The 25,764-nt window shown below is 44.4% G+C and overlaps 1 protein-coding gene across 2 annotated transcripts in view; it reads right to left on the bottom strand.

Moving 5' to 3' along the window:
* Positions 1-25,764, bottom strand: part of Bach2 (BTB domain and CNC homolog 2) — a 335,006-nt gene that overhangs the window by 302,011 nt on the left and 7,231 nt on the right. Inside the window, exon 1 of one of the 2 annotated variants that reach the window (XM_038347948.1) lies at positions 22,411-22,447. The exons of the other annotated variant lie outside the window; for it this stretch is intronic. The gene's annotated coding sequence lies outside the window, so the exon portion shown is untranslated. Of the gene's footprint in view, positions 1-22,410; positions 22,448-25,764 lie in introns of those variants that run through there. 2 annotated transcript variants of the gene reach the window in all.

The raw sequence follows: 25,764 nt of genomic DNA, 5'->3' as shown, positions 1-25,764 counted from the left end.
GCTTAGCTATTTGATGTCTTTAATGGTTTCAAAGGAATTTTAGAATTGATTTCTTCTAATTCAGCAGAGACTATTAGAATTTTGATAGAGCTTATATTGAATCTATGTATTACTCTGTCTGGACAGTACTGGCATTTTAACAATATCAATTCTTGTGATACATGAACATCAATTATTTTTATTTACCTGTATGTTATTCAGTTTATCAAAACTTGATAGCTCTCAGGGAATACCCCATCACATCCTTGATTCCATTTATTCCTAAGCATTTTGTATTTTAAAATACTGCTATAAATGTCTTGATTTGTATTAGCTGGGCTGATATTTGTATATAAAATGTCACTGCTTTTTACATGTTGGTTGTTGTATACTGCAACTTTACTGCCATCATTTGTTAGTTCCAACAATATTTGAGAGTTTTATATATATATATTATATAAAATATACATTTATATGCAAAAATTAAGTCCTCTGCAAATAGATAATTTTACCTCCTCATTTTTTGCTCTCCTTCCTTCCTCCCTCCCTCCACCCTTTATTTCTTCCTATCCTTCCTTTTCTTTCTGTCTAACTTATGAGTACTTTCCACCTCTGCTGGAAGGATGTTCCAGAGTGGCCTTTTTTGCCCCGCATTGCAACTTATCACAAAAGCTGTCACTTTCTCCTGGAAGTATGTTGTCAGCAATGGGTTTGATGAAGAACTTCGTCACGCCGGGTGTCCTCACATGCTTGAAGTCCTAAGAACTGTTCTGATACTAAGGAAGGATGCTGGCGGACAAACTGTGTTTGGAAGGTCTCTATTTCCTGCTGCAAGAGCATAAGGACCATGGCTATGATTCTCTGTAGGATGTGCTATAACTCTCGGTATGATTATTTCTATGGGATTTCTGGTTTTTATTTCATTCTGATTTTTATTATTCTTCCACTAATTTTGGGTTTCCTTTTTCTTTCTCTACTTCTTTTGGGTGAAGTTTCAGACTGTTACCTTGGAATAGTTCATTGTTTTAAATGCAGGCTTTTGTTGTTGTACTCAACCCTCTTGAAGCATCTTGTATTCACACTCATCCCTCTTGGAGAACCCTGTGTGCACAGTCATCCCTCTTGGAGAACCCCGTGTGCACACTTCTCCTTCTTGGAGAACCCTGTGTGCACACTCATCCCTTTTGGAGAACCCTGTGTGCACACTCATTTCTCTTGAAACAACTTGTATGCACACTCATCCCTCTTGAAGTACCCTGTGTGCACACTCATTTCTCTTGAAGCACCTTGTGTGCACACTCATCCCTCTTGAAGCATCTTGTGTGCACCATTGAAAGTCTGCATTTCCATTGTCATTGGCCTCAAGATATTCCGGTTTCCTTTTTGAGTGATAATCTGGTTGTGTGGGAGAACATTGCAAATTTTCCAAGGTTCTTTCCATTATTAATTCCTAGTTTCATGCTTTTGTAGTCAGAAATAATAGTTGTCAAATTTCCATCTTCTTAAAAATATTAAGATTTATTTTATGGCCTAACATATAGCCTATACCAGAAATGGTTCTGGGTGTACTAGAAGGACGTGAATTCTGCTGCTACAATTGGAAAATTCTATATGTATGTTCACCAGGTATATTTCATCAAAAGAGCAACTGAAGCTCAATATTGTCTTTTTGGTTTTCTGTTGAGATTGAATGGTTATCTTTATAGTATCCAGCATTATCTTACTAATAAAGAAATATTGACTACGTTCTTCATGTTAGATTAGAAACACTTAGTTTATAGATTTGGTCTATAAACTAAGAAGAGGCTATAAATGTAAAAATATCCTGAGGATAAAAGCTGGACAATGCAGGTCTTTCACACTGTAGCTTGGAACATGGAAAGAAAAGAAGATGGATTTCAATATTCAGGCCATTGGGAGTTCTTTTAAATGTACATATATTTTATTGTATGTGCATTGGGTTTTTTTTTCTGCATGTTTGTCTGTGTGAAGGTGTCAGGTCCCCTAGAACTGAATTTACAGACAGTTGTGAGCCACCATGTGGGTGCTGGGAATGGAACCCAGGTCCTCTAGAAAAGCAGACAGTGATTGAGCTATCTCTCCAGCTCCTCACTGGGAGTTTTTAAGCCAACACGACTTGCTGGAAAAATCATGTATCCCACAGGAATGAGCCTTTAATAAAAGCTCCTATTGTGGTCCATAATCAGCTTGGAGATCCAGAGGTTGAGAGTGGTCTTAAAAACCAGTGCAGCGTGACTGCGGCAGGGCAATAGCGGGATCCACTGCAAGGGCAGAACCGAATGCACATTTCATAGATCACTCACTCCTCACACACCCAGCTTTCAAGGCCCACATCCCCTCTTCTCATCTTTGCACATCTGGAGAGATCCTTTCTTCCTTTGGCTCTGGTGAGGGTTGCAGCTAATATGCCCTCAGAGCTTATTACAGACATCATTCCGCTAATTTTCTTGCTCTTCTTTATTGGTAGTCCTCTCCTTTAGAACACATACATGCTCAAGAGTTCAACCTCAAAAACCGACATTAAAAAAAAAAATTCCTTGCCCATCTTGCTTTCATTTCCCTCACAGTATAAATGTCTCAATTCTTATTTCTCACTACTCATCAACTGTTCATGACAGTTCTACTCAACCTGCTAACTGACAAATCCGGGGGTGGGGAGCATGCTGGCCTCTGTGTGGCATGAGTCTTCCTGAACATTGCCTTTTCTGGACTCCCCTGCCCTGAGTTTTGGCATATCCCGCCCCAAGCTTTCTTCTCCTGCTTCACGCCATCCCTTCCGAAGCCTCTCTGTGTATGTATATGTCTTGTCATCAAATGTCCACTTCCTTGCCCTTTTATGGCTGACCTCTGTTCTGTCACCCACGTTAATATCACACCCCAAGCTCATGACCGGTTGAACACCCAGATCCTAATGACATCACCCACGAAGCTGCCTAAACCAGAGACTGGACACTGTTCTCTGTCCATTCCTCCCTGTCAGTATCTGTGTTAAGATTCTGTTCAGCTGGTCCTCAGAACATCGCATAGATATCGTCCACTCACCATTGCTTCTCCATGGGCTTACAAAGGAGCACACGGGCTGCGTCTCAGGCCCCGGATCACAGCCCCTCTTTGTTCCATCACGATACTGCAGCAACTGTAGCATTTCCAAGCACAAGTCTCATCATGAAACTTCTATTTAAGATTCTGAATTAAAGAACACAGCTTTGTTTCCTGCTTAGCAAACCAGCAAAGGCAGAAAGAGTTTTAGCTTACAGTAACTTCTAACCCGCAATCTGATTTTCAAGCACACATTTAACGTCAATGCTAGATCAACATACAAAGAACTTGGCAATGATCAACAAATAAATAACTAAATGTTTTATTCCAGGGGGGGGAAAAAAAGATCCTGAAATAGTCCGCTTCTGAATACAGCCTAAATGACAACCTCTTTGGAACAGTAGGGTGAGGTTTCAGCCTCATGTTCCTCCAACCACTCTGCAGTCCCAAGTTCTAGTCACATAGACTATTCAAAAGTCACATGATGTCACAAGTGTTTGTTTTCTGCTTGTGAGGCAGCTGTGTGTGTTTCTGCCCCGAATGCTGTTCTATCAGCCTCGTCCTCCTAGGTGAGTCTCCTATGCATCCCTTCGCTGTCCAGCCTAGAACTCTTTCACTCCATTCCGTCTTTACTAACCATCTCCCCGGTGACAGAGCTTCCCATCCTCGCATTGCTACCCCCAGGACACTCAAAGGATTATTACTCTCTCTCTATGCCTGTTCATGGAATCTAACACACAGTTTTGGAGTGGTAGTCTCATCCTGTCTCCTTCTGGACAGCGCAGGCATGAAGTAGATACTTACTATTTATTTACTGAAAAGTATAAATGATAAACAAACCCAATCTCCCACCTCGAGTCTATCCTGAGAAAATCTGCTTCTTACAAACAGAATTTCAGAGTGGGGCTGTAACAGCTCTCAGTAATAGTCCTGCTACCTGGGATGTGCCAGACCCTGGGTCTCAATCCCCAGGGCTGAATCAAACAACCCATAACAGAGGGGATGGAGAGGGATTCTCATGGGATAGCCAAAAACTATTATGCTGCCAACACACATTACATGCACACACTGGCGGCCAAGTTGAGGCAGTGACATTTGCAATTTCCATGTGAAAGGTGAGCTCTTGGCGGTACTGGAGATTCCAATCCTCTACAGAGGCTGCCACAAAGGCAGCTCAAGGGCTATTGTCCCCAGGCACTTGCAGTCACTCTCAGGGCTTGCATAAACTAGAGTTCATATTTCACACAGAGCTCTAACACAAATTGGAAACAGGAGCCAATTACGCCGGGGAAGGGCAAAGCATGTCTTTGATAGACAAGAAACTACACGTGCGTTTTACACTCAATGCCTCTTTAATTTGTTTACAGGCCAGAGCACAAAAAAAAAAAAAAAAAAAAAAAAAAAAAAAAAAAAAAAAAAAAAAAAAAATCATCCTAAAAGTCATAGCTTGTAAACTTGATATGCAAAGCAGGAATTTAAAACTAGAAATGTCCATGGCCAACGAATATGAAAAGAGAAAAAAGAAAAAGGAAATAGAAAAAAAACCCAGAGTTTCAAACTCTGGGATCCACCTCATAGCTAATGAGTGCCTGGCCAGCTGGCCCACTTCAATGCACTAGCAGATACAACCATTGACTAAAAGGAACCTTCTTGCTGAAAATCATGGGTCAACATGATGAGAAACGTTCTCTGCTTCTTGGCATGATGAAAGATGTGCTTACTCATAGTGGTACCTTGTATGGTTGAAATCTCAAAGGTTAGTGAAAATGGCTTTTTCCCAAATTTGAAAGTTAAATTCTTTTCTTTCTTTCTTTCTTTCTATTTTTGAGACAGAGTTTCTCTGTGTAGCCCTGGCTGAGATGGGACTCTCTCTGTAGACCAGGTTGGCCTCAAACTCACAGCGATCCCCCTGCTTATGCCTCCTGAATGCTGGGATTAACGGCATGAGCCATCACTGCCTGGCTTGAAAGATAAATTCCTAAATTTTCATGAAATATCAAATCCGATTAAAGATACATGTTTTCATGAAAAGGTTCCAAAGAAAGCTTTTAATTCGCCTACATTTTAGGAGCAGAGGGTACCAGGAATATGTATGTCTTTGTTTTAAATGACACAAATTGGTGATTCTCAAATACACCATCCATTTGACTTTCTCCTTGACATTAGCTTTAAATGAAGAACAATTCTTCCTGAAGCTTGTTGTCAAAAAGTTGGTGGTGACGCCAAGCTTAACATTTTAGCGGGCTGCTGAAATTACTTCTCAAAATATTGTTCTAATGTAAGCGCTACTACCCAACCTAAACACAATGACAGGCCAAGTCCCCAAGATTTCCCCCATTAACAGGCACTCTGGGTGCCACATCTGAAGGCCAACTCTTCTCAGTGTGGGACCCCAGCAGGGCATCTTGGTCATCTGTTCAGAGTCACTTGTCTAGGAGAATCCATCATTTGAGACTGAGCATTCTGAAGAAACGTATTTACAAGATGAACAATTCAGAATCCTAGCCAAAATACTAAATGACTTCAGGACACCAGGAAAAATTCCTTAAATTAGGTAAAGTAAATATTTGGGTAAAAACAATCTTTACCAGTCGAGCAGTTCATTGATAGGTATAAAATTTATCCTTTGGGGAACTGAATGGGAAGACTAATGGCCTTGAGATAATTCTTACATCTTTTTAGTTTAAATCATAGCACATTTTACTGTTTTCTTCTGACTTGGAGCTATCTCATAACAGTATTACAGTTATATAAGAATTGTTCTTATTTGGAAGTATTTAAGGATAAAATTCAATGCATCTGTAACTTAGTTTCAGACAGTGCCATAGGCATTCTCCTCCAGCCAACACATGCATCTAAACCTTCCCAGACAGACACAAAATAGCAAGCATTTACTACTGGAGAATATACAGCAGCAGGCATCTAAGTGTTCTTATACTATGCCTGCACGTTCCCGCTGGAGTTGAATTTTTCAAAAGAATGAAAAGAAAGCATTTTAAAAGAATGACTTTCTTTAATAAACACCAGGTTTTCAAGTTATTTAGTTAGTTAGAAAAATCTAAAATTTGAGCCTCACCCCCACCCTCCCCTGCCGCAAAACACATTAACAAGACTGTGGTACTCTGAATGTAATTGGCCCCCCCATAAGTTCCTAGGAAGCGGCACTATTAGGAGGTGTGGCTTTGCTGGAATAGGTGTGGCCTTGTTGGAGGAAGTGTGTCACTATGGAGGTGGGCTTTGAGGTCTCCTGTATGCTCAAGCCACGCCCCGTGTCTCAGTTCACTTCCTGTTGCCTGCTGATCAAGATGTAGGACTCTCAGCCCCAGCACTATATCTGCCTGCATGCCGACATGGCCCCCATGATGATAATGGACTAAACCTCTGAAACTGTAAGCCAGTCCATTAAATGATTTCCTCTGTAAGAGTTGCTATAGTCACGCTGTCTCTTCACAGCACTAGAGACCCTAAGACAAAGACCAACGAAAGTGATATTGTATTGTTGTTTCCAGACACGGTTTCAGCTCTGCTCTCACATCCTGGAGTGGTTGTTACTCTGAGTCGTCAAGGGAGGTGAAGAGGTATGAGGACACACTCAGAGTTCAGACACTTCTTTCCAAAGGCCCTTGGGGTTTCCTGGTCCCTGCCTGGTTAGACCCTGGCTTAACTGCTGTCTCTCCAAGTGCTCACCAGTGACTCATGGGAGACCAATTAGGAGGTGGGGTTCCATTTAAATGGCACTCATGGAACTAATTTGCCAAATAAACAACTATGTGTTTGACCCGTAAATTTAAATTCTAAGTGCTACAAACATCCTTCAAAGCTTTCATGATTCAGCGGCTGCAAATGCTCTAATGAACATTCATGCACAAAGTTTACACAAACAACTTGGTGTTTTCAGAGTATACAGACTTGGGCTGATAAGCAAAGACTAGCCAAGTCCACGTGCTGTTTCTGGCTAAGCAACTCCTTTCATCATGTACACTGACACCCTCAACAGGCACACCTTCTCAACCTTTCCTTGAAGGAGCCACGAAGGGTTCACTGCAGCCTTGCCAGGCAGCTGTAGGACAGAGGCATGGCTGGGAGGAGGAGAGCTGCTTCTCTCCCATTTCCCCCTTACGACCACGTCCCATTTCCCCCACGACAGGAACTCCGACTAACAGCACTCAAATGCGTGCAGAAGAGGCGTACAAGGCTCATTTCCAGTGGTCAGACGGATGCCTGTGCCAGCTTCACAGAATTTTATGTTGTACATACATCTGCCTGGGGACGCAACTTCCTACCTTCTATGTCAGGAACTTAGCCACATACTGTCTTTTAACTACCAGAATGCATCTATAGTGGTAAATTGAAGGCTTCAGAACAGCACAATATATGAAGAGGAAAATCTTTACTGCCTAAAGCAGCTTAGCTTATGGCCAACCTACAGCATTTTCCCAAAGAGAACACACTAGGACTGCAAGTTGAAGGGTCTTCCTGTCTACAGAGAGCGTTGAGAGCCCTTAAACGCATAGCGCTGCATTTGATTTTTCTACAACACTGTAAAGTAGGTAGTTACAGGAAGGAAAACTCTAGAAGTTTCCAGAGCCTGCTTGCTTTATCAAACCTCTTCTCAGCTGCCTTTTGTCTTGTCTCTCAGAAGTCAATCTATACAATTGAGTCTATATAAATATACATACACAATTACTTAGCAGGCCAAAGGCAGAAACAACACAAATATCCATTAACTGGAAGTAGGTAAACCAATACACAATGGAATCCTATCCAGCAACACAAAGTACTTGGTATGGGTGATCTTCAAAAATCCTATGCTAGAGTCAGGCATGCTGACACATGCCTTAATCCCAGCACTGTGGAGGGAGATACAGAAGTTCAAGTCCAGCCTTGGCCATGCACTGAGTACCCAAGACCAGCATGGGCTGCATGTCTTTAAAAAAAGTATGTAGGAAAGAGGGAAAAAAAACAGGTCCCATAAAGTCACAAATTTTAAGATTCTATTTCTATGAAATATCCAGAAAGAGTTAACGTACAGAAGCACGAAGCATGCTAACAATTTTCAGAGCCAGGAGCAAAGGCTCACCAGCATGGGGTTTCCATTGGTATGATAAAGATGTTCTGAAACCAGATAAAGGTGATGGTTGCACCACACTGTGAATGCACTAAATGCCACTGGATTACACATGTAAAGAACGTCTTCATGTCATAAAAAAAATGTGCCAATTTGAGCACGCAGCTTTTCATGAGTATTGAATGTTACAGAACACACCACACCAGACAGGCAAAGGCCCCACCCTCAGCCCTTTTTACACTACACACAAATAGACAGATTTCCTGTAAGCATGCTAAAGTAGAAAAAAAAGTTAGAAAAAAAAAGAGAACTAAATCATCTCAAAAAAAAAAAAAAACAACCCAAAACCTCTTACCACTATCTTAGTCCTCCTGTAGTCTCTTCATCCCGTTATAACTAACACACACCATGAACGCTAATCACTAACTAGATCACACAGAAAGCTTTGTGCTAATGAAGTGAGACCCAGTGTGGTTTGTTCCTCACCATTACACAGAAAGAGACGAAAGTCCTGCCAGGCCATGAAGAGCGACAACAGAGTGGACAGTCTAGGAAACTCTACTCAAAATGACGGGACCACCCTGAAGCAGGAACTGACCCAAGGACCTCCAACTCCTGACAGTGCATTATCTATGACTCCGATTTAAGTACAGAAAGCCTTAAAATAGCAAGAATCTAGGTAGGGATCACAGCGGTGCTGCTAGGGATGCTCCTGGCCCGTACGCTGGGGACAGGCATATGACATCACCGTCATAGCGGGTATGATGCAGCTCTTACAATAGAGTCCTATCTGCTGAAAGAGAAAAGTGTGACAAAAGAGTAAGTAAAAATTGTATTAAGATGGCATCGCAGAAGCTAAAAAAAATGGCCTTATATATCAATATTTATCATTAATGGAAAAGCAGGCACAGGGAAGCAGAGAGAAGGGCACCTCTCCACATCAACACTGCACCGTGTAGACAAAGCTCTGTCATTTAAATACCAACTTTAAGTACACAGGACTTTTTCTGCAGTTCACTTTTACAGACACAGAAATATCCTAAAGTAAGAACATCTCCACTTCAGGCTCCTGGGCTGCCCATCTTCCTTCCATACAAAGTGCCTTCCACACAGGGCATGCAGACCCGCTCTACCCTACAAGCACTGAAGCTGAATCAACATCCTAAGGTCTTACCCACAGTTGCCTTGATGTCTGCTCAATAATACAGTGATAAATATCTAATTGGATTTATGTTTTAATGATGTTGTGTATGTGTGTATGCATATGTGTATGGACATGTGTGTGTGTGAGAGAGAGAGACCAGAAATCAACATTGTTTGTCTTCTTCTATGACTCTCAAACTTATTTTTCAAAATTATTTTCAAAATTATTCCATGTTTATGTTTTAATTTTGTGTGCAGGGGGAAGAAAGTGTGCGTGTACCACTTTCTGGAGTCTGGTTTTTTCTATCCTGTAGGTTCCCGGGATTGAACTCAGGCCTTTAGGTTTGGCAGCAGGCACCTTTAGCCACTGAGACATCCCACGGGCTCTCCACCCTTTTTTGAAACAGAGTCTCTCACTGAACCTGGAGCTCACGAGACTTGCTGGCCAGCAAGGAGATATTTCTCCCTCTCCCTCTCCCTCACCGGTGTTGGGTCACAAAAGTTACCACTGCACCTGGCTTTTCAACATGGATGGTAAGGATTCAAACCCAGGTCCCCACATTTACAGAGCAAGCACTCTGCCAACAAGCCATCTCTTTGGCCCTTAAATTAAAAAAATCCAAGTGTCTTTTATTTCACTTTACTAGTAATTCATTGTTACGATTTGTAAAATTAAGTCTGTGGCAGGCTAGAAATAATAGAGAACAAATGGCTGGCTCCCTCACCCTAGAGAGAGCAGCACACTCTAAACAAGCAAAGTCAGTGTTGCTGTTGACTGCCCAGAAGCTTCCCAATGAAAAGATCAATTCTGGTATGTATGGAGTACACTTAAAGAGTTATTTTAAAAGATACTAAACAGATTAGAAGATTACACAGACTTCTGGTGATCTAAGGAGGTCACTAGACATCTGAGGTCAATAACTCCAGTGTGAGGAGCAATAGACTTCATGTCTACAACTGAAGGGTGGAAGCACAGGAGCATGCCTGAAAACCCCAGACCCCTCTCAGAGTGGCTGCCAACAGAGCCACCGAGGGTTGTGGGAACTGCAGAAGCAAAATCATCTCAGGTTTTCTTCCCCACCGTTCTTTTCTGTGGGAAGAAGCTAGCAAGGACAGAAGGCAAGCGTGAGGGGCCCTGTGCCTCAGGGTGAGAACCAGACAGTGAGTTTCTTCAGTGGGGGAGGGGCGCTTGTACCCTCCCTAGTCTTTGGATGGGTATAGGTAGAAGCACACCTTCTAGAAGCATTACAAGCTATTTACCAAGAAAGATGGGCGGGGATGAAAGGGAACCAAGCAAGCCTACAGTCAGAACCTGAGTGGAGATGTAACTCAGATACAGGGTGCTGGTCTAGCATCCCCAAAGCCCTGGGTTTGTGCTCAAGCACTACATGAACTCAGTATAGTGACACATGTTTATAGTTATAGAGATACAGGAAGAAAGATGGGAAGTTCAAGGTCATCTTTGACTACAGACTGAGTTTGAGGCCAGCCTGGATTATACTAGATGAGACCATCTCTTTAAAAAAAAAAAAGTTACTTGTCATTGTAGAGGTCTTGTTCAGGAGACTACGGTTCTGAGATTTCATGGGTGCAGCTCCCTGTCCTATGTAAAAGAACTAAAGCATCCAAGGCCCCACCACTAGATGAAGAGTTCCAGTCAATTAATGGCCCCTGCGAGAGAATTAAGTCTTCTCCAGGGACCCTTATGTGTGTATACCTGTAAGAATAATTAATAATTCAAAAAGAGGTCATGGGTGTGGGGGGCACACACTGAAGGCAAGAAAGGAAGGGTAAGAATGAAGTAATAAAATATCCATATTGAAATTCTCCAAAAAAAATTAAGGGCCTGAAAACAGACATATAAGGAACATCAGACAGACTATGCAGGTTGCATTTATGTATTTATGAATATACACACAGACATGCATATACACATGTAACAAGAATTAATGAAAAAAAAGGTCATGAATTTGTAAGAGAGCAGGGAGGGGTTTCTGAGAGGGCTTGGAGGGAGGAAAAGCAAGGAGGAAATGACATAATTATATTATGACCTCATAAAATTGAAAAAACCAATACTAAAGGGAGTAACTCTTTAAAGACTTTTCTGAATGAGTACAAACACAGACAATCAATAAACTAACTGGCGACACAGTGAGATGGATTTCCAGGCCTGGCAGCTTAAATAAAAACTCACACGGCAGCCTGAAATTCTTCACAGATCAGTCATGTCACTAAAGGAAAGGAGCCCTGCGTTCTTGCCAGAGGGCTGCAGGGCTCTGAAACACCAGCAACACACTCCACCATCTCATTTGAACTCAACACACAAGACGAGCCCTTGGAGGAACAGGGCCCCAGTGTGGGGGCTTTGCAGTACAGATTGGGTTACTTTAACAACTAGTGTGTTCCAAGAAGACACCACACATGCACTATGGCCAAGAAGGGGACCCAGTGGGTGAGTGCAGGAACCTGTGAGTGTGGTTCTCCAGGATGGTATCAACTTGGCTGCAAAAAGATGTCTTGAGTAATAACTTACGACACTTCCACAGTGTTTTAGGGTTTCTGTTGCTTTGATACAACACCATGACCAAAAGCAACTTGGGGAGGACAGGGGGTTATTACATCTTACAGTTAAAGTCTATCAGCCAGGGAAGTCTGGGCAGAAACTCAAGGCTGGAACTTGGAAACAGGAACTGGAGCAGAGGCCATAGAGGAGTGAGTGCTGCTTACTGGCTTGCTCCTCATGACTTGCTCAGCCTGCTTTCCTATAGCACTTAGGACCACCTGCCCGGGGACGGCCCCACCCACAGTAAGATAGGCCCTCTGCTTTCAATTGCCAATCACAGGGACATTTTCTCAATTGAGGTTCCCTCTTTTGAAATGACTCTAGATTGTGTCAAGTTGTCACAAAACCAGCCAGTACATAGTCAGAAACCAGGAGCCAGGTGAGTGCAAGACACGCAGCTCAACTAAGTGCCGAAAAACGTTTATTAGATGAGTTGGGTCAGAGCAACAAACTGCGGGACCAGGCAACCAAAGGGTGTGCACCAAGATCCTTATCTGTGACCTTGAACTACTTACAAGGTGAGTACCTAGAAAGGGGCCAGTTACACCAAGGGAGAACTTCACTATGCTAAGTCTCTTCATTCCACTCAGCCTTACTGTGCAGGGCGCAAGTGGCCTTCCTCACTGTCAAGTTCACTGTCCTTCAAGGGATCTCTGCTGTAGCTGGAAATATAACCATTCTCATTTTCTCCCCCCACTCCCACTCCATATCTTCTGTTCCTGGACCATCTGTTCTGACTTCATAGACAGCTCCCAAAACATCTACAGCCTCACCCTCAAACCCTTTCCCTCTAACCCATTACTATCTTCCAGAAAACCATTGTTCTTGCATTCAGTATCTCTCCTTCATATGTAACTCATTCAATAACTTCCATTCCTTGCTGAGGTGCTACCACCCCAGGGGAAATATGCTTCTCTACTGTTCATTGACCTCATCCATTTCTACAGTGCCAGAATTTACTCCAGATCCCAGTTATTTCTGCGCTGTCTCTGCCTGTTTCTCTCTTCTACGTATTCATTTCCAATCGCCCATAGAAGCCCACTGGTTCTGTATGTCTCACCCCTGGCTCATGCTGCCCACCTGCTCAGAATAACTACTGGCCTCTTCTCTCTGGAGCTTCCTCTCCTCCAGCTGTCCAGTGTGACTTCCATCAGCACCGTCATCCCAGCCTTCATACCTCCCCAACTCTGACACTCACTGCCACCCAAGCAGCAACTCACATGACCTCACTGGTAGAAGATGGCTTCACAGCTAAGGACTCTGGCTCTGGAACCTAACGGTCCTGCTTCAAACCCCGGCATCAGCGCTAACTGCTGTGCACCTGAGTCTCCTCATTCCTACAGCGGACTCTTAAGGTTGCTGTGAAGAGAAAAATAGTAACGGCGTGCAAAGAAGCTGGAACCAGGCTTAGCTTGTGAGCACTGGGAATCACACAAGGACAGCTCCAGCAAAGCGAGCCAGTGCAGGTCTCTCGAACTTTTGTGCCCCTCCTTCCCTTGTCACTAGCCCTCCCTCGGATGGCCTGCCCAATGCAGAATCCCTTTTTCTTGGCTGCTATAGCCAAATTCTAGCCATTGTCACAGTTATGGTCCAATCCACACCCAGCCTGTGGCTCTCTGGTTTTTCCAACCATACCGGCTCTTTCCTGACTCTGAACTTCCCTAACACTTTGCTGCCTGTTCCTGACCCAAGCTGATCTGTAGAATTCCAACTTTGGCAAGCAACCCAAGCATCAATGAGAGCGAACATATGCGGCCTGGCCTTCAGTACCGCAACACGATGAAGCAGCAATGGATGTCGGATGTCTCCAAGTCCTCAGACAACCACAGGCAGCTTGTAAAGCTCCCATCACGCCAGGAAGACCAAACATGCGAGCCCTTCCAGGTAGCCTGGCAAGCAGCTCCCAGATCTCCTGCCCTCCAGACGGAACCACGGGGAAATGAAAGGCTGTAATCAGCAGGCTACACAGGTATCCCTTCTGAAAGGCTAATGACAGTTTCTCAAGTGGGCTTTCCCACATCTATTCTAAATAACGGCTTAGAGTTTATCATTAAAGGCATTATCACATACAATCTGCCCAAGAACTTGCTCTGACTTTGTTCCTGTTCTAATGAAAGAAGACATTATCCGCCTAACCTTTACCTAACTTTTACATGATACTAAAGTTTTTGTTTAAGATTTGTTTTTGCAAAGTCCAAAAAAGTCCACATAAAAGAAGGACGAGGAGAAGGGGGAGGAAGAGAGGGGAAGGAGGAGGGGGAGGAGTATAGCTGCCACACAGAGAAGTTGTTAAGATTTTTTTATACCTAAAAAGGGAATTTTTAACCACAACCTTAGTCATAGACCTGCAGCAGGCAGATCAGAAGCAGCGAACGATATCGCGGCAGTGGAGAAGGTGGTGGATGTGCCCGGGGTTCATGCGCGGGTGCCAGGGCTCACAGGACAGACAGGCTGGCGGAAGTGGGCGCTGTACCCTTATCCCGCCCCCGCCTGACCACCTGCGGCAGCCAGGGAGGAAGCAGGCTAACCCCCCACCCCCCCACACATCTCCAGCTGCAGCTTGGCAGCCACAAACTACGCAGGCATCGTCTGATAGAGCCCAGGTTCTATCAGAAGCATCAGTGTGAAGGGGGAAAATCTTCAACTCGTGATGAGTAACCTGTGTTACTGAGATTCTATCACCAAGCACTGAAGCTGGGCTAAAGGGAGACCCCCTCTAAATACACCCACGGGGCCACGCAAATGCCTGATGTGGCATAACTTCTCGGGGCTCTTAAGGCCAAGGTGAGGGGGCCAATACGTAGGTAAAGGGGCAGAGCCAAGAGGGTGGTTCCCTGGGAGCTGCCAGTCTTGCCTAGCATGTCCAACGACAAAAAGGGAATGTCGGCATGGCCAAAAGCAGGGGAGCCCTTCCTAACCCTGTACTCAGTATGGACCAAGATAAGCCCGACAGCCATGTGTCAGCACAGCATCCTACACAGAACACGGCTGAGCGGAGAGCCAACTGAGGAAGTGGCTGCAAAACTCAGGAGTCATGTAAGTGAAGAGGGCAGGAAGGGGGCTCGCTCACAAGTCAGCTGCTAAACCTTTCTTTGCTCCCCTTGAAAAATCTGTATGATCCCTTTAAACAACTAAAGTAAAATCCACCTGCACTGTGAACGGTGGGAGAGCACACCTGCTCTTCCAATGTCACTGGAGAAATGCTCTTACCTCCCAGGGAGAACTCAGTTTATACTTTAAAAAAAAAAAAATGAGGAAGTTCAAATTCTTACTGCAACTTAGAATCCTTAAAAAAAGAAATCAGTGAAAAATAAAACCGTGATCCAGCATGTAATCTGGATCCCCAGGACCTGAAACCATGGTAGTGACACATCACCTCCAACACGGGGAACCACACCATGTACAACTGCAAGCATGAAGTCAGTAAGGGACTGTCCTACGCTAATGTCACAGCAGCGACAATTAGTTTTAACTTACCACTGTTGATAGGTATGACGTTCTTGTCAACTAAGGCCACACACCATGCATCAAGTGACTGTCTTTCCAACCTCATAAGGCCCCCCAATATTGAATAGGACTTAGTCATCTAAAATCTGGTAAGATGCCATAGTTTCCAAATATCAATGTATAAGTTATAAACTTCTGTTATCAGAGCCAATGTCACCCCTGCAGTCACAAAGCTACAAAGCCTGCAGCAACTGGGAGTACGTTCACCATCGCACACCCTTCCCAGGGCTCTCAGCCTACAGCCCCGTACACAGGATGAGCAAAATGAGCCAACATGAAATCTGTCAAAGCCTTCTGTCTTGTAGCAAGTTCCTAGTAATGGAGGGTGTGGTGAAATTTAGACATCAACAATGAAGAATCTTGTCAAGGTAGAAATTAGATTTTAGGAATTTTTTAATTTTATTCTCTGGCGTTATCTACACAGGATATCTGGATCGTCTCTACCCCCAGGACCCTCCCACACTACCAACAAAATTTAAATTAAAAAAAGTAATCATCTGAAAAGGAGGAGAAGCTTCTAAAATCCAACATAATTGTTTGTAAGGCCAGAGGTGATGGATGAGGAAACCGTGTCTTCCAGACACGGGAATGGCGTGCATAGAAACTTCGGAGCCTGTGGCCTCAAGCATAGGGCATACATAGGTGTAAAAGCCAGACAGGGTCCCAGTACCAAGACAGGGAAGTGGACATGGATTCCCACCTCTAACCAAGAAACTATCTGCAACTGACACCCTCTGGCAAAGAGAAATATCAGTTTTCTCCAATGGAGTCTCTCTGGGTATACTAACGACACCACAGGGCAGGCCCTCCGCCTAGGAGTAGATGGCAGACACAAAAGGAACTCAACGGTATTTCTGTAGGCCTTTTGTCTCAATTCGCTTTGTTTGGTTTTGTTGTTGTTGTTGCTTTTGTTTTGTTTGCTTTGTCTTACCGGTATTTTTTTTCCTTGTTTATTTGATTTCCACTTTTGTGGATTTGTGTATGTATGTGTTTCTTGTTTCTGTCTGCTTTTTGTTTTCTTTGGGGGTGGTAGGAGAGAAGAACAAAGTTGGGTGGGTGGGGAAGTAAGGGGGATCTGGGAGGAACTGGGGGAATGGAAGGGCATAATCAAATTACGTTGTACAAAAAGTTCTCAATTAAAACATTTTTTTAAAAAAACATAATGAAAATCCATGAAGGTTATTAAGATGCCTATAGCTTCTTGCCACTGCACAAAGCCCTTTATCTTCTCTGTCCCATCCAGACAGACACACAAAACATTATGTAAGGCAACTTGAAAGGTCTAGAACAGAAAGGTGGGAATGTGCTCGAACAAACAGCTCATGGCTACACAGCCTCAGAGAGCATGTATTCATCAGACATTGTCTCCATTTTTACCGTACAGTAAAGCATCCTTGAGATCTAAGTCATTTAATAAACTTCTTATTTTAGGACTTTATGACCATGGCATTGAGATTTAGCTTGGGGGACATTAAAGGCGTGAGTAATCACACAGTGGATAAAGACTGAATGAGTCATGGGTTCCAACGGAACTTCATCAGTCCAAAGGAGAGCTGGCTAAACACTCGGGGGAAGAAGAAAGATGATCTTCTGAAGGGGGACAGGCCTCTCTATTCTCTTGGCCTGCTATACAACCTGAAGAATAAGAAGTACTTGGATAACCCTCATAAAACACCCCGACTCCAGATCTTCCTGGACACTCAGAGCTATTATGTCAAGGTAGCATGATGTCAGTTTGCTTTTTTGAGACAGGGACTTACTCTCTCTCACAGCAATCCACCTGTCTCAGCCTTCCAAGTACCAAGACTGAGTGTGTGCCACCATACAGAGCTGACATGACTTATTATTTATATGTTTCTCTTGAGTACTTTAAGATATACCCAGAATTCTAGTCTATTTTGGAATTTCTAATAAATACAGAAGAAAACATTTCAAGACATTAACAGAGACCCTTAAAGCAAAATTCAATTCTACATATTAAGAAGAAGAAAGCACAGTGGCATTATGTACATTTTAATCCCAACAGATGTCTACCACTGAAGTCACCTAACTTCTACATGGGGGAAGAGGAAGAAATCCCTATTGAAGTAATTCAGCAACACCAAGACTAACATGTGACTGTCACTATGGGACATATGTATTTTCAGTTACATATGTAGTTTAATAAAGAAAAGTATTAAGAGTTAGGATGGATCCTAGACACATTGTGTCTCTCCAATGGTAACAAAGATGTGACTGCTCTGGAGATCAAGTGTATGTTAAGGGGCTGAGGCAGCATGTTTGAGGGCTCCAAGTCATGCTGAAGGGGGCACTTAGATCTGGGGACATTCAAGACACTTAGATAGCCCTAGTCTAAATGGGACAGCACTCTTAATGTGGTCTTAAGGGGATGCTGCCTGACATAAAAACCAGGTTTCACCGATACTCTCTGATGCTCAGAGGAACCTGTAGGAGAGTCTTAATCTGTTCTTGAATAAACGTTCATAACCCAAATGTAAGAATTACAGTTATTCCTGCTAATGACATCTCACTGCTCAGGATCTGACAACTGTCTTGGGTAATTTTTAAACAACAGGTCAAATTTGAAATAATTTCAGAATATAGTGCACAAATACTTCAAAAATTTTATTATTAAAAAGGTTACATATATGCAAACATATACATGTTATAAAAATATCCTTGATAAGACCTTTCCACATCATGGCCCTCTATCACGTGTGTGTGTGTGTGTGTGTGTGTGTGTGTGTGTGTGTGTGTGTGTGTGTATGTATGTGTGTGTATGTGTGTGGAAATGTTTACTCCTTTTATAGTTCTGCCCTCTAAGTTTATCTATAAGCGATGCACTGAGTTTCCCATGCTCCTGGACTCTCCACTGATAGACTAATACTGCACATATTATTCTCTTATTCTTTTCATTCATGAGTATGTTCCTGAGATCCACCCACTCAGACACACTTTTATTGGTTCAATAAACACAGAGAACTTAGTACATGCTGCTCTCCCCAGCACATCACAGATCGCTCGATCATCCCGCTAGCCTAGAGACGCCATGTTCCTAGTCTCCAGGTGAGAAGACTTGAGCTCAAGTAAGGAGCAGCAATGCAAAAGTCTGAATCTTGCTGTTCCTCACAAGGCAATGCTGTTCCTCCACAGGCCCCATGTTCATTTGTTCTTTCCCCACTCCCAATACCTAGACAGAGAAAGATGTATTGAGGCAGCCTAATATCTTAGCGTTAATGAGAAAGCTTATTCAACATGTTTGTCCCTGCTTCCTGAAGCAAACAGGTGAAGGGTTTTTCTTGGCTGTACATTTAGGAGAGAGACTGCTGAGTTTTAAACTGTTTGCCTGTTAAACTTGTTAGGGAATACAAAATTTTTCAGCATAACTGTGCCAAGTTACACTCTCATCAACTGTATTCAAGACCCCACCCCCACCCCTACCAACACATGCTATCATATGATTTTTAAATGCCTGCCAATTCAGACAGCATGTAATAATATGCTATTATGTATTTTAATTTGCATGTGCTTGACTATCAATCAATAAGGGTGAACATCACTTGTGGCATTTACTTGAGGCATTTAGTTTTCTTCTCTTGTGAAATGATAAGTGGATTATCTGGTTTTTTTCTTATTGATTCACATGTTTGCTTTTTACATATGATGGGCCTATCCTATATAAATGCCACCAATATTATCTACACTTTGGGGTTGTTTTCTCATTCTTTGTGACGTCACTAGTGAGCACTCGCCTTTCTTGTAAATAATAATACTGAGAGACTCATGGGATATTTTTAACCTCTTACATTATTATAAAAGTTACCAGCTGGGCAGTGGTGGTGAATGCTTTCAATCCCAGAACTCAGGAGGCAGAGGCAGGTGGATCTCTGAGTTTGAGGCCAGCCTGGGCTACAGAGCCAGTGCCAAGAGAGCCAGGGCTACACAGAGAAACCCTGTCTCAAAAACCAAAAAACATAAAAAAGGACAAAAAAGTGGGGGGGGGGGAGCCTAGATCTACACTTAGAATCTTCCATATTCCTCTAATCACTGTATCTTGTGAAGGTCTATTTTGTGATTAGTCAAGAAAAAGACAGGCTGGGCATGGTGGCCCATGCCTTTGCTCCCAATACCCAGGAGGCAGAAGCAGGGAGATCTCTGTGCCTTCTAGACCAATCTAGTCTACATAGCAAGTTTCGGGCAAGCCAGGGCTACAGAATGAGACTTAAGGAAGCAAGGAGTGGGGAGTGAGGGAAGGAAAAGCAAGGACAGGATGCTGGTAACAGGGATCAGTGTGTGGGGGGGAACCTGAGGCTGTAAACAAAGACAAATAAGGCGTTAAGTACCCTTCAGCAAACCCCACACCAACTTAAGTTCCAACTCCACCGTTTAAAGCATTCCTACCCTCCAGTCCTTGCTGACCTCACTCTTCGCCCAGCCCCCACCCACTAATCTCTACTATCCACTCTGGCCCCCGGGGCACACACTGCTGTCATGGAACACACATGTCATCTCCGAGATAAACCACAACCCGTCTCTGGATAGAGTGCCATTTACAGAGCCTTCTGCCTAGCAGGGCCCTGGGAGAAAAGTAGACCCACAATGCTTCCATATTTATTCGTTCAAAATGTAGTTTTAGGATAAATTTTTTAAATTTTCAGAATCAAAATATAACTCCCAATTGAGAAGCCGTGCAAAACAAAAACATACCAAAGCCTCACAGTAGGAAAAGGTTTTAAGGGCTTTTAAATGTCATGCTGAGGAGTCTGTACTTTTTCTGCGGGCAGAAAGAAACAGCAGGTAAGGTTTAGACAGGAGGCCCGAGGAGTCTATTCATCCAGTCTCTCATTCACTGAGCGTCCGTGTTAGCGCAACTCAGAATAAAAGACACAAAGAGCAAGAGAGAGCCGCCACAGTAAACTCCAAAATACCAACAAGACAGCGTAAGACAAAAGAGCTATTGAGACAGAAGCGTGAAAGGGGCCAGACTGACACAAAACTCCATCTAGTAAAAAAAAAAAAAAAAAAAAACCAACCTACTGTGAGAAGCTGGCGAGAAGGCTCAGCACGAAAGAGCAAGAACTCTTGAGGACAGTTCCCAGCACCCATGCCTGGGTGGCTCACAACTACCTCATCCACACAACTGTTTGTTTGTTTGTTAAACCTGCTGTGAGTGCCATGAAAAGGGCTCATTTCCCTGGCCCAGCAGAGAAGGTGTGAGCGCCTGCCCTGAAGCTCACAGGGGAAGGACAAAGGGTGGCAGCTCTTTTAAAAGGGTGCATGTTTAGAAAGCAAAACAGTGCAGGAATGTGAACAAGCAGGCAAGCTCCCCCTGGGTTTAGAGATTCCGCCGCCGTTCTAACTACAGAATGGAGACGTCCTTGTGGCACAGTGCTAACAGAATGGCCTGCAGGAAAAACAACCAAACTAAGAGGGACGAGAATGTGTCCCCCCCCCTACAACCCCCAGACACAAACAGGCTGGTGCTGTAGACAGTGACAGCCCCCGGCCATGGAAACAGGCAGTTTGCTTCCTCTCCACGATGGCTGACTCTCATTTTTCTGTGAACCCCCTTGTTGGAATCCTTTGACAGTGACTCACAGGGCAATCGGGCTACTCAGCAAGCCCACAGCCGTTCACAATAGACTGTGTAGGAGGCGACCAGCTCCCGGCCTGTGGTCTGTTCAGTTTTTTCCTTTCTGCATTCTGGGAGGATTTGCTTTTCAGCCACATTTCCCTCAAAACACAGCCCTGGAGGCGATGCTTAGTGCACAGATTTCTGAGCGATGAAATAATCCACTCTGGTTTCTTAGTCATAACGAAACTAAAAACAGTAAGATGAAAAAACAATGGGGTCATCATCACACCTACAAAAACACAATCTCATACTCCGGCGAGATAAGGAGGTCAAGGGGAAAAAGCTCAAACTAACATTTTCCAACCTTTCACTGAGAGCAAGGGCTAAAACCACATGTTTTGAAGGGCTTACACTGTGTTATTATTAGATGTCACAATCCTATTGATACTGATGAGTCACCCTTATCGGCGGAAACCAAGAACGTCCATCAACAGCATGGCAGAGTTACCGTGGCTTTTTCTTTATTACTGGTCGGACGGCTCTCAAGAAGCTTCTCCAAGCTACCTTTAAAAAAGGCTCCGAGCCTCAGTTTTCCCTGAGCCAGCTCAGCAGCGTTTGCATCATGCCTTTGGGAGTCTGGGACGATCTGATCAACTTCTGTCCACAAAAGGAAGTTTATGTAGCGACCTCAGAAAAACAGCATTTCACACTTTCCGATGAACATACCCAAACTGAGCCATGTAAACAAAACAGTCAGAGTCAGCAAAGTCAGGGAGCATCTTCCTGACCCGAGGCTAGGTGCTAGGTTTTTGTTTTGACATCAATAACCAGCAACAGATGCAAACAAAGGCTGTGGTCACCCAGGGGTGGCTTCCTGGTTGCACCCCCTTACTGCCCTGCTCCTGCTTCTGCTCTCTGCTGCCCACAGAGGGAGAAGTGGGCCAGGTCTCAGTAATGCCAAGCCCAATTCAAGCTTTACGAGAAGTCCTTGGGGTGTTAAGAGGGAAACAACAGGGTTACCTCTTTCCCTTTCTTCAGCTCTCTCCCTCCTGGGCTCTAGGATTCCCAAAACAATAAAGTGAAAATCCTTCCAGAAATGCTGTGATTCTCTATGCTGTCCCTGCAAAGGCGAGCGGTTGCCTAACTTCCTACCTGCCAGAAGGCTGTGTTGTGCAGAGGAAACCCCAACCAACTGGCAGGGACTTCAGACCCAAAGACAGTGACTCCCACCCTCCTCAGGCCACAACGGCAGAGCAGAGGCCAGCAGAGCCCTGCAGCCCTTGGGCGCATGAGTCAGCAGGCTGCTGGTGGGAACTGCTGACAGCTCAATACTCATGGAGAGGTACACACACCAGGGCAAAACAAAACTGGGGCGCACAAGGCTCTCTAACCGTCCCCCCCCCACGCGCAGTTATTATTTTCCTAGGTTAGACCAAAAATACAGATAAGCTACAGTGGCTCAGAAAGAAGGAAAAATCAATAGCAGTCAGGAGGGGTAATAAACAAACAACTCACTCCAGTTTTCGATGTGTGGGACAGCTGCATTCAAATCTCATGAGCCGGTTCATTTTAACTGGCTTTAATTTTAACTAGATTTAACTGCTTTTCCTCCCCTCTGACAAATCAAAATAGCTGCCATATCGACCACAAGAACTGGTAACCGAAGCACAGTTCCTGTTTTTCGGAAGAGACTAGCATTCAAACCCACACTATGAGGCGCTTAGCATACGTGGGAATTGAAGTGTTGAACGAGGGGGATTGAAACTTACACACTAACGAATCCAGGCCCCCCCCCCCACCATCGTTACATGGCAATCTCATGCCAGACTTTGACCTACATGCCTTTAGTGCTGCTCTCACTTAACGCAGGATCCCAAGAGCCACGTGAAAGAGCTGGCTGCCTGGAACTCAGAACACGTTTCCACAGAGCCACATCCAGCCTGCCCATGAGGGAGCATCGCAGGGTGGTCCGTGGGAATGCGTCCAGCTTCAAGGGTGTGAGAGAGGTTATATTCCTACTTAAAAGTAGGAAGTAATTCTGTAGCAAGAGTTCCACAACTAATGAATGAAGCCCCTCCCACCCACCCCCATGCCCCATGTCCTGGGAAAAGGTCTAATTAGCAGAGAATAAAGGACAAGGTTCTTCCAAGAGACTTCTGCATAAAATAAATATGAAAACATCCATAAAGGAAAGAAAATTATTGATATGTATCATTTACCCATACTGATAGACAGTTTCAGTCCCTGGGAAAAGAGGATGAGGGAAGAAGGGGAACAAAGAAGAGAAGAGCCAAGGACTAGGAGGAGGAGGCTGAGGAGAGAGAGAGAGAGAGAGAGAGAGAGAGAGAGAGAGAGAGAGAGAGAGAGAGAGAGAGAGAGGAAGAGGAAGAGGGAAAGAAGGAGGGAAGAGACGGGGAGAAGGTGGTGGAAGACCCATCAAGAGTAGAAAAAAGAGAGAAAGAAGGTTGTGGAAGGCTGTGGAGTCTGGGGAAAGAATGGCATGGAGACATAGTTGTTGGCAGAAACAGAAGAAACAGAGAAACTAGAGAATAGTCCCCACTGCACAGGGCCCTTAGCCAGAAAAACCACTCCACCACTCCAGGCCCGGCTGGGAGTCCTGAGTCAAGGATGAACAAGATGGAAGATCAAAACAGTTCCAGAGGCTGACACTAGATGGCGCCACCAACCCAACATAGCATGGTTGCTGGCGGGGGGTGGAAGGCAACTCAGACTTCACCCCCACCTCTCGCCCCGAGAGCTGTTTACCAGGCTACGACTATATCTAAAATAGGCATTGTTCCCTTAACCAATCAGCCTCTCTTAATGTCCGGGGTAGCAACACTGTGCTGAAAGTGTAAGACAAACTAATTCCGAAATAAATTCCTAAGCCCATTTTTATCAATGAAACCAGGGGTAGGGAGGGGATAGGAAGGTAGAGGACATTGAATGCACTGCCTCCCCACACTGTGAGTCAGGAATTCAAGGATAATTTCACAGGACCTTTGCCACTAACTTACAAAAAGCCAAAATCCTCGACCGTGTTGTGTGTCCCTGAAGACACACCTGTGACAGGTTGAGGTGTTTGAATCTAGAGTCTTGCAGGTGAAGCTCGTAGACAATGTATCAGGAGAAACCATCTGTAGCCTGTATCTTCATTTTACTGAGGTTTCTGTCTTCTGACCTGCTTGTTCCTCCTGCTCACCATGGCTCTTCCATCACCAGGACATCACTGTGGAACACGGCAGGGCTCCTACCCCAGGTCACCACTGTGGAACACGGCAGGGCTCCTACCCCAGGTCACCACTGTGGGACGCTGCAGGCTCTACCCCAGGTCACCACTGTGGGACTGCAGGCCCCTAGCCCAGGTCACCACTGTGGGACTGCAGGCTCCTAGCCCAGGTGACTGCTGTGGGACTGCAGGCTCCTAGCCCAGGTGACTGCTGTGGAACCCTGCGGGGCTCCTACCCCAGGTCACCACTGTGGGACTGCAGGCTCCTAGCCCAGGTGACTGCTGTGGAACCCTGCAGGGCTCCTAGCCCAGGTCACCACTGTGGGACGCTGCAGGCTCCTAGCCCAGGTCACCACTGTGGGACGCTGCAGGCTCCTAGCCCAGGTGTTTGCTTCTCTGTCCATCTCAGCTCAAATGCTGACATCTCAGGATCTAGGATCTCAGGATCTAGGCATGCCCGGTTACAGATTTCCTCAGACGATTCCATTTTTACAATCCTTCTCTGATATTGGCTTGAGGTCAGAAGGGCAGGAACTGTCTAGCACACCAGGTGGCCAAAAGACCAGTGTGGCATGGAGTCAAGTGTAAGACAATGGCAAGGCTACGTAGCTCCCGTACAAGTCTGACGAGGACTGCCGTCCCCATGCTAGCCATCCCAGGGGACAAATGGGACGTAAGGGTTAATTTGAAACGGGTCTACATTTTCCTCTCACCGAATGGTAATAATATCTTTCAGAGATCTTTTTTTTTTCAGTTTGACTCTTTGGGGTTTATTCATTTGCATAATATGGAATCTTGAACCCATATAGATAGTCTACAAATCAATGCAAGTAATTCTCACACTAAATCAGCAGCTTTAATTTAAGCTCATCATTGTTTGCATAGAAATCTTTATGCGCTCATCTGCGTGATTTTTTTAATCACTTAAAACCTCCAACACTGACACACTAAGCATCTCTGCATTTAGCTACCTCCAAATTTTGAACTGAATGCTAAAAGAAATGAGCACGGTACATTCATACACATTTCCCAAGCTCAGCCTCAGCCGTGCACTTCATGTTCAAGCGGCCCCAGGACTACCTCTTGACACAAACATCAGTCTGGTGTCCAGCCCAGGCAGAGTGGGGCTGAGTAAGCATTCTGAGCGATGACCCTCGCAAACCCCAGGTAACTGGGCCTCTGGCCAAGCAGAGTCCTTCAAACCCATTCAGACCTCCAGTTGAAAGTTGCAACATGCTAATCTGGCAAGATAATCTCTTCCTGAAACTGCCTGGAATGGGGACAAAGGTTACTACTTTCTCTGTCACTGCTAGCTAACATTCTCAATCAGGAACGCTAATGGAATTGGTCGTGAGTGCAATTCTTCCTCCAGGGGTAGGATGTTCCCAGCATTATTTTTTTTTTCTTTTCTTTCCCCCACCAAAAACCTCAAGTTGTAAATTCTTCACCTATCAAGAGGCTGGACTGTGAGGAACAGAGATAAACCTGGTATGGGGAAACAGGATTCATGTTCTCTATCTTTATCTCTTGCTTTCCCGTGTTATCACTTTACTTCTGATCATTAAATGCTTACTAAGACTCAAGGAACACAGTCATTAGCAAGTGAATCATGACTGTGACTGGGGACAGACATTCAACTC

The sequence above is a fragment of the Arvicola amphibius genome, chromosome 11 (assembly GCF_903992535.2).
Source record: "Arvicola amphibius chromosome 11, mArvAmp1.2, whole genome shotgun sequence".
NCBI lineage: Eukaryota > Metazoa > Chordata > Mammalia > Rodentia > Cricetidae > Arvicola > Arvicola amphibius.
The sequence above is the reverse complement of the archived record's forward strand: the minus strand, read 5'-3'. Positions and strand labels throughout refer to the sequence as shown.